Below are 16,167 nucleotides of genomic sequence, written 5' to 3' on the forward strand. Positions count from 1 at the left end.
GCATCCGGTTCTCTCATTCACGATTCGGTCCCATACATATATGACAATAAGAGCAGTATAAGTTTTAAAGATTCGTTTAATAAAATGACTGCATTTTAGATAGCAAAGTGTGAGCTGCAATAACCAGAATGACACAACACAACAATATTGAAATGGTGACGATGAGAGTGAAGCATAAGAATAATGCTATCATATTGCCACTAGAATCGATGGACTATTTCCTATCTAAATCATATTTTGAGCACGGCATGTTAAGCTCTAATCCTGCCTTTCAGGTTCCCCTGGGAGGACATCAACCCTCATACCTGAGCAAAGGCCTGTAATCTGCGTCAGCATCTGCAGCGAAGCATTCAGTATACAGTTGTGGTTCCCTGACTGGAATCTCCCTCTTGATGTGTAATGGGACTAGAAAGTGTTTTTATAATTAACACAGCTGATGTTCTAAGAAAATGTCCCTGCGTAAGGGTGTGTATTTTCTACGAATGTTGGAGACTAAACTTCTACCACGTTTACCGGCAATGTACTAGACTGTAGCCTTGACTGAAGCACAGAGTGATCCAGAATGTGTTGTTTGAGAACTCAGTGCTAGACTAAGCAAAACAGTTAGATAGAAGAAATTAAAACAAGACTGTAAAACTGGTTATTGTAAAAATAACAATGCGAAGCTGAATAAAATATATCTAGGTCAAGGTGCACAGCGGCCTATTGTATTAAACTAACGTGCATGGAGCTATAACTAAAATGGCTACCCAACACCCTCCCCTTGTCGGTAGAAAGTGGTTCAAGCCAAAACTAAAATATCTCAACCTAAGATATACCTAAAACCCTACTCAATTTTGACAAGTTAAAAGGACACACAAGCATAGTACTTGGCAATTTAAAACATGAGCATGTGGCTTAGAACCAAATTCAATGAAAATGTCAATTTAGAAGAGTTACAAATCAAACACGAGTCATGGAAAGCAGGAGATCTTCGACTCCGGCAAATGACAAAACCGGAAAGTCTGCGCCAAAAATGATCGAGGAGCATGTGTGTTCCATAGCCCCAGTATCAACCAAGGCGGCATCCCGTGCAGTGCCCATTGATGAGTTGCTGGCAACTTCCTCCAGGAAGGGTATCTCATAATTAGCTTCACGTAGCAAACGCAGCCTCAGTGCGCATGTCTGGTGATGAACCCTCAACGAGAACATCAACAGATCAGCATCTGTTGCTGGGGGCACTACTGTGAAAGACAAACTTCCAGTGCATGTTCAAAAGAGCACCAATGGCACCGGAACACAGGCTACCCACAATCGAAAACCGGTCTGAATGACAAAGACCAGTTACACTCAAAATGCTCCAGGAGTGTTGCTCCGAAATGCTCCATCATACGTTCACGACACAGCTGCGCTGATGGGAGCGCCGTCATTTGTCCTTGTTGCGGCGGGACAGCCATTGCGCATAAACAACAGCAACAGCAGAATGTCGGCTAATAAAGCCAAAGTTATCGGAAATCCCCCAAAAATACCACCAAAAATTGAGTGGATAGCTGAAGGTATCAAACCGAATATGGAGGAGAAGGTGTGAACAAAACAAGAACCAACAGCTTTGAAAAAATGTGCTAATCCAGCCTTGCTGGACGCATTAAATATTCGTCCCACGAGTTCACCAAAGTGTCTCGAAAGTTCGTCTTTAACAGGGACTGAAGTTCTGCTGAAAACCTTGCCACTTGAAGTGCGTAGGTCTCGCGTGCAGAGGTAAGGGCCACATGCGTTTGAAACAATAAAGCCTTGAGTCTACTTAACTTGTCAAAATTCACGTTTGAAGTAGCAATGTGAGGCCAGATATCGGCTACCTCCTTCATTTTAGTGGGGGGAAACAGTACGTTCCCGCAGCATGTAACAACCTTAGAGACCGAAACAACGCAAACTATTCCGGCTCGCATGCCACAACAGTCTTCACTATTGAGAAGGACGTAGCTGCTGTTTGAAAGCACCTGGAACGTAGGTCTAATCAAGGGGACTGGAACTCCCTTAAGATAACAAGCCAAGTTTTCAGCCGAGGCGTTACACGCCCCATGCAAGGACAGCTGTTTACAAATCATCGAATGGATGACAGAAGTTTTGGATTCACTACCACTAAGAAAGACCTCTTTCATGCCATTGAAGCATTTGTATGAGAAGGGAAGCTCCCACACCTCATGGATGTAACTATCTCCCAGTTTTTCATATCTGCCTACTTGAATATGTTTCAAACAGGAGGAGAATTGTAGTGTTGAAATAAGATTACTAACCCCATGTATTAACCACTCTGCCTATGGTATTTCGGCCACAGTGAAAAGCAACCTGTTAGAAATGGGGTCTTTGGTTGGCAGTCAGGTTACCCCCGTCCAAGCAAGGACTCTCACTGTAGTCAGGGTAAGTCACACACAATCCAATTTTCATCCTGTGCCCACCCTCTGATAGCTTGGCACTGAGCAGTCAGGCTTAACTTAGAAGGCAATGTGTAAAGTATTTGTGCAATAAATCATACAATAACACAATATAGCACCACAAAAACACACCACACAGTGTTTAGAAAAATATATGATATTTATCTGGATCTTTGCAGGTCAAAACGATAAAAGATGCAATAAGTAAATGTAGAGATATCACTGAAATGTGATATAAAGGGGGTCATTCCAACCCTGGAGGTCGGTGTTAAAGCAGCGGCCAACCCGCCAACAGGCAGGCGGTCAAAAAAATGGAATTCTGACCCTGGCGGGAACCGCCAACACAGCCCGCCACTTTAACAGTCCGACCGCCACGGAGGGACAGACAAACACCGCGGCGGTCACCGCCAACAGGCAGGCGGCAGACAATGTACCGCCCACCCTATCACAACCCACCAATCCGCCACCTTTTCCGGGGCGGGAGCCCCGCCGATAAAAACACGGCGGAAACAGACTACGAACGGGAAAACGCTCACCTATACACACTCCACGAGGAAGGAGGACAGCATGGAACCCGAATTACACATCCTACCAGCTATTGTCTACCTGCTCATCTACCAGGAGTACGAACGCCGGCGCAGACGACAACGGTGAGTACTGCACCTACGACACAGGCGAGGGGGGAGGAGGAAAGCTTACGGGCACACACATGCGCCATACACCCACCCCCCCACAACAAATACCTACACCCCAATGCCAAGCAACAAGTCAGAGTGACACCACACAAACCCCCCGGAATAATGCAAAGACACAATTAAAATGAACTATAATATATATGTATAAATAGCGCCATCGAAGGTATGGGAAATATGCCATATAAAAGATACAAAAATAAGGAATGAACAGATTCAACAATATATACATAGGCAAAAAGTCCTGCACATTCCATCAAAGTTCCATAGTCCGTGGGCCAATGTGCACCAACACATGGGCAAAGCCCACACCGGAGACCAGATACCATTGGAGAGAACACTGCAGGGGCATCAGATGATAAAACTACAGGCACCTCAGGGGGAAGGGAAGGGGGTGCACCTCAGCCACATGAGTCCACGACGCCAGATTCACGATGGGCCTCCATGCCCACTGTACTATCCTGGGGAGTGCAAAGCCACAGTCTCACAAGTCCCTACAGTGGGTGGCTTGCCCACTGTACCATCCTGGGGAGTGCAAAGCCACAGTCTCACAAGTCTCTACAGTGGGTGGCTTGCCCACTGTACCATCCTGGGGAGTGCAAAGCCACAGTCCATCAGATGGATTACCGACTCCACTGTTAATGGAGGAGGCATGGTGCCCAGAGTGCTTCCTGAAGCCCTGCTCGACACAGAACCGGCACTGTCAATGGGCCAGCGGGGCTTGACAGGAAGGGCCCAGCGGAGCGGTGCTTGAGACGGCGGGGCCCAGCGGAGCGGTGCTTGACAGGAAGTGCCCAGCGGAGCGGTGCTTGACAGGAAGGGCCCAGCGGAGCGGTGCTTGAGACGGCGGGGCCCAGCGGAGCGGTGCTTGACAGGAAGGGCCCAGCGGAGCGGTGCTTGAGTCGGCGGGGCCCAGCGGAGCGGTGCTTGACAGGAAGGGCCCAGCGGAGCGGTGCTTGACAGGAAGGTCCCAGCAGAGCGGTGCTTGACAGGAAGGGCCCAGCGGAGCGGTGCTTGAGACGGCGGGGCCCAGCGGAGCGGTGCTTGAGACGGTGGGGCCCAGCGGAGCGGTGCTTGACAGGAAGGGCCCAGCGGAGCGGTGCTTGAGACGGCGGGGCCCAGCGGAGCGGTGCTTGACAGGAAGGGCCCAGCGGAGCGGTGCTTGACAGGAAGGGCCCAGCGGAGCGGTGCTTGAGACGGCGGGGCCCAGCGGAGCGGTGCTTGACAGGAAGAGCCCAGCGGAGTGGTGCTTGACAGGAAGGGCCCAGCGGAGCGGTGCTTGACAGGAAGGGCCCAGCGGAGCGGTGCTTGACAGGAAGGGTCCAGCGGAGCGGTGCTTGAGACGGCGGGGCCCAGCGGAGCGGTGCTTGAGACGGCGGGGCCCAGCGGAGCGGTGCTTGACAGGAAGGGCCCAGCGGAGCAGTGCTTGAGATGAAGGGCCCTGTTCAGCGGTGCTTGTCTTGGCGGGGCCCTGTTCAGCAGTGCTTCTCACGGCGGCCCCTGTTCAGCGGTGCTTGTCTTGGCGGGGCCCTGTTCAGCAGTGCTTCTCACGGCGGCCCCTGTACAGCGGTGCTTGTCTTGGCGGGGCCCTGTTCAGCGGTGCTTCTCACGGCGGCCCCTGTTCAGCGGTGCTTGTCTTGGCGGGGCCCTGTTCAGCGGTGCTTGTCTTGGCGGGGCCCTGTTCAGCGGTGCTCCTCCCGGCGGGGCCCAGTTCAGCGGTGCTTGTCTTGGCGGGGCCCTGTTCAGCGGTGCTCCTCCCGGCGGGGTCCTGTTCAGCGGTGCTTGTCTTGGCGGGGCCCTGTTCAGCGGTGCTTCTCACGGCGGCCCCTGTTCAGCGGTGCTTGTCTTGGAGGGTCCCTGTTCAGCGGTGCTTCTCACGGCGGCCCCTGTTCAGCGGTGCTTGTCTTGGCGGGGCCCTGTTCAGCGGTGCTTGTCTTGGCGGGCCCTGTTCAGCGGTGCTCCTCCCGGCGGGGCCCTGTTTAGCGGTGCTTGTCTTTGCGGGGCCCTGTTCAGCGGTGCTTGTCCTGTGTGTCTAGGGAGCCAGACCTGGGCAAGACTTCCCGCTCATTCACCATCCGAACTTGCGGTCACGGCGCCCTCCTGTGATGGAGTCCTGGGCCCGTGGGTGTCGTCCGTCAGACCCGTAATGGGGCTGGTGGGGCCCTCCTGGGCAGCTCGCCTGCTGCATGACTTCTCCGCCCTGCTGCCCTTGCCCTCCTTCGCTGATGCTCTGTGGCCCTTGCCTCCCTTGGATGATGTGGCAGGTGACGGGGCAAGCCTACTTTCCTTGGTGGCAGCCGTCTCAGTCTTGTCGCGCCGGGCCTTTTTCTTTTTTGTCCTCTTCCCAGGGGGTGGGCTGGCTGTCCCCTTGCTGCTGACCGATGTCCCTGCCCTAGGATCTGGTGGACTCCAATAGCCCAGCACTTTGGTCACAGTAGATGCAGGGCTGGTGGTGGCTGAGGTGCTTTTTTTACTCTTACCAGATGGAGGGGGTGGGTCAGTGATTGGAACGAGCTCAAGGTTGGAAAGGAAAAGGACTTGGGAAGGACAGGGACGGGTAGGTGTGGTGGGTATGGGAGTGGAGGAAGAGGATGTGGTTGTAGGAGAGTCAAGTGTGCTGTCTTTGGGTGCAGGTGCTTGTGACGGAGGCTGTCGTGAGGTGGATGGCTGTTGGGTGGGTGGCTGCCTGCATTTGTGTGCTTTGGAAGAGGGGGTGACAGACACACTGGGAGAGGACACAGGGGACGTGTAAATGGCAGTGGGGGTGGTGACTGCACGTGTGCGGACTGTAATGGAGGGTGTGCTGGTGATGGAAGTACTGGCTGATGGTGGTGTGCATGCAGGTGTGAGTGGAGACATCACAGGGAGGGAGGAGGGAGGTGAGGAGGTGGGGGACACAGAGGTGGTAGTGACTGTTGGCATGTCTGCATCTGGATTTTGCTTGGGTGAATGTTTGTGGGACCTGTGGTGCTTATGTCTGGATGAGCTGCCCTTGGGTGTAGAGGTGTGTGCAGGCTGGTCTGATGGTGTGGATGGGATAGGCAGAGGAACAGGAGACTGGGACTGGGTGGAGGGAGTCAGAAGAGGGAGGCTGGAGACAGGGACAATGGCTGCCGTCAGTGCTGAGGCCAGAGCGTTGAACGATCGCTGATGGGCAGCCTGACCCGAATGAATGCCCTCCAGGTATGCATTGCTCCGATACACCTCCCTTTCTACACCCTGGATGGCATTCAAAAGGGTAGACTGCCCAACAATGAGTGTCCTGAGGAGGTCAATGACCTCCTCACTGAGGGCAGCAGGGGTAACTGGGGCAGGGCCTGAGGTGCCTGGGGCGAAGGAGATGCCCGCCTTCCTTGGCGAGCGGGCACGGAGCGAAGGCTGAGGGGCTGCTGGGAGGGCGGCGCTGGGGCGCTGGGTGGCGGCTGTACCTGTTGTGGCGGTGGGCACAGATGTTGCCGCCACCGCTAGGGAGCTCCCTTCCGAAGACGTGTCGGTGTCGCTGACGTCTCCACGGGTCCCCGTTGTGGAGCTCCCCTCGCCCTCCGTCTCACTGGTGTACTCGGAGTCTGTTGTATGGCCCTCCGGGGCCATGTGAGATGCAGCTCCCTCGTGTGCCGATGCCACTTCTCCTCCGCCTGATGATGCTAATGCACACATGAACAGGAAGACAAAGAAGATGGGGGGGGGGAGAAATGAAGACAGGTTGAGTGCATGCATTGGCAACACCGTTGTCGGAGAGGACAGACACAGAAGCCCCCTGAACTAGGCCGCGCAATGGGGGTACACTACTCAGTTATTGTGACTAGGCAGAGTCCAGTTCTCAGTCGCACAGGTGCATTGTCCATATGCCTGGGGAAGGATGGAGCAGGGGCAGTCCAAAGTTGGACAGGGTGACAATGTGGGACAGTGGGATGACATCAGGGGGTATCTTAGGCTGGCAGGGGTCTTGCAATCCTACTCTGTCTTCTTGTGAGATCTCAGGTTCCGCTTGCGGGGTGGTTCTTCTTCTGCAGGAGGTGGGGTTCTGGTGGCCTGTCTTTGTGTGGGGGCCTCCTGTCCACTAGCGCCGGCGGAGGTGGTAGGCTGTTCCTGGCCTGGGCTAGTGACAGGGGCCCTTTGGGGTGCCACATGGTCCCGCAATGTGGTGACGATCTGGGTAAGGGCCACGACGATGGTCCCCATTGCGGAACCGATGTTCCTCAGTTCCTCCCTGAACCCCATGTACCGTTCCTCCTGCAGTTCCTGGATCTCCTGGAACCGGGCCAGTACCGTTGCCATCGTCTCCTGGGAGCGGTGGTATGCTCCCATGATGGAGGAGAGGGCCTCTTGGAGAGTGGGTTCCCCAGGCCTGTCCCCCCCCTGTCGCACAGCAGCCCTCCCAGTTCCCCTGTGTTCCTGGGCCTCTGTCCCCTGGACGGTGTGCCCACTACCACTGCCCCCAGGTCCCTGTTGTTGTTGGGGTGGTGGGTTTTCCTGGGTGCCCTGTAGTGGTGGACACACCGCTGATTGACGTGTCCTGGAGACAGAGGCATGGGCCCGCTGGGTGGGAGCTGTGCTGGTGTTCCCAGAGGGGGTTGGGTCTGGTGTAGCCTGTGGCTGTCTGTGGGGAACCGACTGTCCACAGGTCCCCGATGGGCCGGGCTGGTCGTCTGGGTCCAGGGAGACAGAGCTGCTGTCATCGCTGGGGGCCTCTTCTGGGGGTGGGATGGACATCTCTGGACCCTCTGTGGCGGTGTGGTGGCGTTCGGGTCCTGCAGGGGTATAAAGGTATGGTTATTGCTTCTGTGTGTGGCATTTCGTGTGATGGGTGGGTGTCCGTGTACCCATGTGCAGGCATTTCCTTGTGGGGGCTTTTGTGAGTGTGGCTTGTGAGGGTGATGTGTGTGTGCAGTGGGCATGCTTTGGTGATGGGTGTCCATGCTTTGTGGTCGCATGCAGGGCTTGGTGTTGGGATGGGTGGGTTGTGATGGTGTGCCTTTTGCTAGGGGTTGGTGTGATGGGGGAGGGGGTGAGGGTGGGGGTATGATTTGGCATGCAGGTGGGGTGGGGGTGGGAAGCAGTAGTGAAGATTTGCCTTACCAGAGTCCATTCCTCCAGATACTCCTGCGAGGCCCTCAGGATGCAGGATGTGCAAGACTTCCTCCTCCCACGCGGTAAATTCTGGGGGAGTAGGTGGGGGTCCGCCGCCAGTCTTCTGCACCACAATGTTGTGCCTTGATACCATGGAACGCACCTTCCCCCGTAGGTCGTTCCATCTCTTCCTGATGTCGTCCCGATTGCGTGGATGCTGTCCCACCGCGTTGACCCTGTCCACTATCCTTTGCCATAGCTCCATCTTCCTGGCAATTGTGGTGTGCTGCACCTGTGCCCCGAATAGCTGGGGCTCTACACGGACTATTTCCTCCACCATGACCCTGAGTTCTGCGTCACTGAACCTGGGGTGTCTTTGGGGTGCCATGGGGTGGTGTGGTTGAGGTGTGGGGTGGCGTTTGTGGTGATGAGTGTGGTGCGTGTGGTGGTGTGTGGTGTTTGGTGCGTGGATTCTGTGTGGGTGATGGTGTTGTGTGCCTCTGTGTTGTGGGATTGTCTATTCTGTGCTCTCTCTCTAGCCTTCGTCAATGATTCCGGGTCGTAGGGGCATGTGGGTGATGTGGGTGTGTGTTTTATATTGTGTTGGGTGTGTGGGAGTGGTGTTAGTATGTGTATCAGGTGTGTGTATTTCAAACTGACCAATGTGGCTGAGTTTTCAATGTGTGTGTGCATTTTGACCGCGGCGGTGTGTACCGCCAATGGAATACCGCGTTTGAAAGACCGCCGCGTGGATTTGTGGGTCGGAATGGTATGGGCGTATTTCTGTTGGCGTGACGGTGGAGGTTTGACCTTCGCCATTTTTTCGCTGCCCTTTGGTGTGGCGGACTTTTGTGGATGTCGGGTTTTTGGCGGTTTGCCAGTTGCGGGTCAGAATGACCGTGGCGGTTTTCCGCGGCCGCGGCGGTGTTATGGCGGTCTTCTGACCGGCGGTAAGCGCCTTTTACCGCCGAGGTCAGAATGACCCCCAAAGTGTCTTAAGTCTTTTAAAAGCAAACAAAGTCTCTTTCAAGCACAAAGTACCTGGTTTGCATGAAAAATCTCTGCAAAGGGCCGCAGAGGAGGAGAAGCGTGGAAACAAAGGGGTGTGCGTCGATTTCTCGGGCTGCACACGGCGATGCGTTGTTTAGTTTCCACGCAGGGACGGCTGTGCGTCAATTTCCGGCTCTCGGTCGTGGATCCTCTTTGGGTTGCGGGGTTTTTAGACGCCCCGGGATCTGTGCGTGGAATCCTGGGCTTGCGGAGCAAAGTCACAAGCTCTGCGTTGTTCCGGTGGGCGTTGCGGGGAAGTTTCTCCCGCACGGCAGGCGCTGTGTCGATTTCCCCTCTGGAAGTCGGGCTGCATTGTCCTATGTCGGCTGTGCGTCGATCCGGTGGGCTGTGCATCGAAGTTCCGGTAGCAATGCAGGCGCCGCGTCGATCTTTTCCTTGCGAAGTCGGGCTGCGTCGTTCCGGTTCGGCGTGCAGTGAATTTCTCACCACGGGACAGGCTGTGCATCGAATTTTCGCCACACAAGGAGTCCAGTTGCAAGAGAGAAGTCTTTTTGGTCCTGAGCCTTCAGGGAACAGGAGGCAAGCTCTATCCAAGCCCTTGGAGAGCACTTTTTCGCCAAAGAGCAGCAAGGCAGCAGGCCAACAGCAAGGCAGCAGTCCTTCACAGAAAGCAGTCAGGTGAGTCCTTTGGACAGCCAGGTAGTTCTTCTGGGCAGGATACAGGTTCTGGTTACAAGTTTCTTCTCCAGGAAGTGTCTGAGTTGGGAGGGGCAGAGGCCCTGTTTATATACCTAAATGTGCCTTTGAAATGGGGGAGACTTCAAAGAGTTGCTTAGAAGTGCACCAGCTCCCCTTTCAGTTCAATCCTGTCTGCCGGGGTCCCAGTAGGGGGTGTGGCAGTCCTTTGTGTGAGAGCAGGCCCTCCACCCTCCCAGCCCAGGAAGACCCATTCAAAATGCAGATGTATGCAAGTGAGGCTGAGTATCCTGTGTTTGGGGTGTGTCTGAGTGAATGCACAAGGAGCTGTCAACTAAACCCAGCCAGACGTGGATTGTAAGGCACAGAAAGGTTTAAGTGCAGAGAAGTGCAGAGAAATGCTCACTTCTAAAATTCTAAAATAGTGATATTAAATCCAACTTCACCAGTCAGCAGGATTTTATATCACCATTATGGCCATATTAAATATGACCTTCCTACTCCTTTCAGATCAGCAGCTACCACTCAAACAATATATGAGGACAGTCCCAATGTTAGCCTATGAAGGGAGCAGGCCTCACAGCAGTGTAAAAACGAATTTGGGAGTTTTACACTACCAGGACATGTAAACTACATAGGCACATGTCCTGCCTTTTGCCTACACAGCACCCTGCCCTATGGGTTACCTAGGGCATATCTTAGGGGTGTCTTATATGTAGAAAAAGGGGAGTTTTAGGCTTGGCAGGTACTTTTAAATGCCAATTCGAAGTGGCAGTGAAACTGCACACACAGGCCTTGCAATGGCAGGCCTGGGACAAGGTAAGGGGCTACTTAAGAGGGTGGCACAACCAGTGCTGCAGGCCCACTAGTAGCATTTAATCTACAGGCCCTGGGCACATATAGTGCACAGTACTAGGGACTTATAAGTAAATTAAATAGTCCAATTGGGTATAATCCAATGTTACCATGTTTGAAGGGAGAGAGCATATGCACTTTAGCACTGGTTAGCAGTGGTAAAGTGTGCAGAGGCTAAAAACCTGCAAAAACAGTGTCCAAAAAGTGGAGGGAGGCAGGCAAAAAGTTCGGGGTGACCACCCTAAGGCTGTCAGGTCTAACACAAGCTTTGTAGTTTCTCGATGTTAAGCATGAAATAAGTCGCTTCTTTCTTAGCCATTAGTTGTTGTTGCCACGTTAGATTAAAGGAAAAAATATTTCCCTTGCACTGACGTGCTGCCATGGAACGCGACCCCCCTTCAATTTTTGAAGCGTCCAACCCAACTTCATAATGGATCTGGTCTGACTCTGTCCATGATATAAAGAAGACATATCAGATCGTGTAATGTCTATGGCAGAAGAGACAATGTTGTTAATTGTATATATCCAGTCGGACAAGGTGTTGATTCCATTATCCACAACAGCTAATGCATTTTTCATATTTTCCAGATCTTTTCGCCTTAACCGGGCTGCAGCATCTTGTTGGGAAAGTTTCCATATTTCATTGTATACTGCATATAAGAAACGCTTCCTATGTGGTATTCTGGGGCTTGACAAGAAATCTTGTAAGTCAGTGGTGTTAGACAAGAGATTGAGGTGTGCTTTAACCTCATTTAGTGAGGATGATTTTAGCCACTGTTGGCATAATTTTCCTACACTATGGGGGTCATTCTGACCCTGGCGGTAAAAGGCAGTTACCGCCGGTTAGAAGACCGCCAGAACACCGCCGCGGCCGCGGTAACCCGCCAGGGTCATTCTGACCCACAGCTGCCAAACCGCCAAAAACTCGACCTCGACTGCAGGCCGCCACATCAGCGGTCAGCGATAAACTGGAGATGACCAAACCTCCACCGTCACGCCAACAGAAATACGCCCATGCCATTACGACCCACGAATCCACGCGGTGGTCTTTCAACCGCGGTATCCCATTGGCGGTACACACCGCCGCGCTCAAAATACACACACCTTTTCAAAACACTGCCACATTGGACAATTACAAATACACACACCTGATACACATACAAACACCACTCCCACACACCCAATACAATATAAAACACACACCCACATCACCCACAAACCCCTACAAATCGAAATTCAGAGACAAGGCGCAATACACAGAGAGAGAGCACAGGGAACGCAAACCACAACACACACAGGAACCCAACATCATCCCCCACACTACATCTACGCACAAAACACCACACACCACTACACTCATCACCACAAACACCACCCCACACCTCATCCACACCACCCCATGGCACCCCAAAGACACCCCAGGTTCTCGGACCAAGAACTCAGGGTCATGGTGGAGGAAATAATTAGGGTAGAGCCCCAGCTCTTCGGCACACAGGTGCAGCACACCACAATAGCCAGGAAGGCGGAGCTATGGCAAAGGATCGTCGACAGGGTCAATGCTGTGGGACAGCATCCCAGAAATCGGAAGACATCCGAAAGCGCTGGAACGACCTACGGGGGAAGGTGCGGACGATGGTGTCAAGACACAACATCGCTGTGCAGAAGACTGGCGGCGGACCCCCACCCACTCCACCCGAATTCACAGCATGGGAGCAAGAGGTCTTGAACATCCTGCATCCTGAGGGCCTCGCTGGAGTAGGCGGAGGAATGGACTCTGGTAAGTCTAATCTCAACTACTTCACCCCCCCAACCACCAGCATGCCAACCCACACCCCCACCCTCACCCCCAACCCCCCAGCACATATCCTCCCTGCTAATGTGTCACCAGCACAACCCACCCAAACCAACACCAACCCCTGAATGCCAACACAAACCATGGACACCCATCACCTAAGCATGACCACTGCACATACCTATCCCCCCCCCAAACCACCCTCACAACTCCTCCCACAAGGGAATGCCAGCACTGGGGGACAAGGGCACCCACAAATCGCACGCCATGGCACACACAGAAGCAATAACCATACTCTTTTACCTCTGCAGGACCCGAACGCCAACACACCGGCCCGGAGGGTCCAGAAATGTCCATCCCACCCCCAGAACAGGCCCCCAGTGATGACAGCAGCTCTGTCGACCTAGAACCTGATGACCAGCCTGGACCATCGGGGACCTCTAGACAGTTGGTTCCCCTCAGGCAGCCACAGGCCACAGCAGACCTACCCCCCTCTGGAAACCCCAGCACAGCTCCCACCCAGCGGGCCCATGCCTCTGTCTCCAGGACAGGTCAAGCAGCGGTGTGTCTACCACTACAGGGCGCCCAGGGCAACCCACCACCCCAACAACAACAGGGACCTGGGGGCAGTGGTAGTGGGCACACCGTCCAGGGGAGAGAGGCCCAGGAACAAAGGGGAACTGGGAGGGCTGCTGTGCGACAGAAGGAGGACAGGCCTAGGGAACCCACTGTCCAAGAGGCCCTCACCACCATCATGGGAGCGTACCACCACTCCCAAGAGACGATGGCGACGGTCCTGGCCAGGTTCCAGGAGGTCCAGGCCATGCAGGAGGGCCAGTACATGGGGTTCCGGGAAGAACTGCGCAGCATCAGTTCCGCAATGGGTACAATCGTGATGGCACTCAACCAGATTGTCACCACATTGCGGGACCATGTGGCCCCCCAAAGGGCCCCTGCCACTAGCATGGAGGAAGAACAGCCCGCCACCTCCGCCGGTGGTAGTGGTCAGGAGGCCCCGACACAACAGCAACGGGCCACCCGGACCCCACCCCCTGCAGAACATGAACCACCCCTCAAGAAAGGCCTGAGACCTAGGAAGAAGACAGAGTAGCATGTCAAGACCCTCGCCATGCACGGATCCCCCCGGATGTCATCCCACTGTCCCACTTGTTCACCCTGTCCTCCTTGAACTGCCCCTGCTCCACCTTCCACAGGCATATGGACAATGCACCTGTGCGAACGAGAGTCTGGACTCTGCCATGGACATGCATCCACCATCACCCATCACCCTTTTTGAACTATACACCAATTTTTGCACTTCAATAAACACAATAATTGCACCAAAACCATCAGGAGTCTGCTATTTATTTTTTTAAACCAAATGTATTCGATATAACCAACCAAAAATTTAAAATTACATTGTGATGACAACATACCAGTGTCACACAGCGGTAGTCCATGGGGAAATAAACCAGAGGACACTCCGTGGGGACCAGATCACTGAAATAGGAAGGCAAATTCACAACAGAGTTACCATACATTGGGGTGAAAGGTCAGACAGTAGAGAACCAGTACTGTTACAGATAAAATAAAATGCAGGAGTAGATTCTTACCTGTGTGTTACTGAAAATACTGCTGCATCACTCTGTCCCTGTTGTCTGTGTCGTCCTCTTCGTCTTCCTCCTCTTCACTCTCCGCAGGCTCCACAGCGGCCACAACCCCACCATCTGGACCATCCTCCTGCAGGAAAGGCACCTGGCGTCGCAAAGCCAGGTTGTGAAGCATGCAGCAGGCCACGATGATATGACACACCTTCTTTGGTGAGTACATTAGGGATCCACCTGTCATATGCAGGCACCTAAACCTGGCCTTCAGGAGGCCGAAGGTCCGCTCAATCACCCTCCTAGTACGCCCATGGGCCTCATTGTACCGTTCCTCTGCCCTTGTCCTGGGATTCCTCACTGGGGTCAATAGCCAAGGCAGGTTGGGGTAACCAGAGTCACCAATTAGCCACACACGCTGTCTCTGTAGCTGTTCCATCACATAAAGGATGCTGCTATTTCGCATGACGTACGCGTCATGCACTGACCCTGGGAACTTGGCATTTAAATGGGAGATGTACTGGTCAGCCAAACAGACCACCTGAACATTCATTGAATGATAACTTTTTCGATTCCTGTACACCTGTTCATTGTCTTTTGGGGGGACCAAAGCCACATGGGTACCATCAATGGCACCAATGATATTGGGAATGTGTCCAAGGGCATAGAAATCACCCTTCACTGTAGGCAAGTCACCCACCTCAGGGAAAATTATGTAGCTCCGCATGTATTTCATCAGGGCAGACAACACTCTGGACAATACCCCGGAAAACATAGGCTGAGACATCCCAGATGAAATGGCCACTGTAGTTTGAAAGGATCCACTAGCCAAAAAATGGAGCACTGACAGCACCTGCACTAGAGGCGGAATCCCCGTGGGTTGGCGGATGGGTGACATCAGGTCTGGCTCCAGCTGGCCACACAGTTCCTGTATAGTGGCACTGTTGAGTCTGTAGGTGAGTATGACATGTCGTTCTTCCATTGTCGACAGGTCCACCAGCGGTCTGTACACGGGAAGATTCCTCCGTCTCCTCGCAAGTCCCAGCGGACGGTGCCTAGGAAGGACAACATGGAGCACAGAGTCAATCAACCCACAGGTAAGTTCCCACAGCCTGCACAGTACACGATTCTCTCTGGATTGAATGGCTTGTATGAGTGTCGAAGCAAGGCCTAGCCATGTGTGACGCAGTAGGAATTAAGCCATGTGGGCCCTTGAAATGGCGGCTGCCTGACCTGTGAAGTGTGACAATGTGAAGTGAGGTCATTGCGCTGGCGTGGCATGCCGTGGCGGTAGGCGGTCGAAGACCGCGGCGCAAAGCAGCATTGGTTAACATTGAACCCTATGGGTTTCAGGAGCCAATGACGATGTGCGCCGGCGGTCGCGGTACGCACCGCCGCGGGCGTGACCCCCATTTTCTCTCTGCTTAATCACACGAGACCTGAGCATCCACGGGAGAGGACCTATACTGCAAGTGCTGCTGTGACCTCAGTCTGGAAGTGACAATGGCTGCTGCGACTGGGGAAAGGGCCCCCGCCTTCAGTTCCGAAGAGTTGGAGAAGCTCGTGGACGGGGTCCTCCCCCAGTATGCGCTACTCTACGGTCCTCCAGACCAACAGGTGAGTACATGGGGGCCAATTCATAGTGGGCAATGCCTGTGATGAGTGGGAGGGATGTACGATGGAGGGGAGGGGAGTGAATTGCGAATGCATGGCACGACAGATGAGAGCATGTGCCACATGGCAAGTTTGGGGAGGGGGGGCCACTCACATCGAGCATGCAGAAAAGTGATGATGTTTCTTCTCCCCCCCTGTACATGTCACATAGGTCAGCGCCCATCAGAAGATCGATATTTGGCGTGCCATCGCCAAGGACGTCCGGGCCCTGGGGGTCCACAACAGACGGGGCACCCACTGCCGCAAGAGGTGGGAGGACATCCGCCGCGGGAGCAGGAAGACCGCCGAGGCTCTGCTGGGGATGGCCTCCCAACCTAGGAGGGGTGCCAGTCGTACCTTGACCCCCCTGATGTCCCGGATCTTGG

Source organism: Pleurodeles waltl, chromosome 8, assembly GCF_031143425.1.
Source record: "Pleurodeles waltl isolate 20211129_DDA chromosome 8, aPleWal1.hap1.20221129, whole genome shotgun sequence".
Classification (NCBI taxonomy): Eukaryota; Metazoa; Chordata; class Amphibia; order Caudata; family Salamandridae; genus Pleurodeles; species Pleurodeles waltl.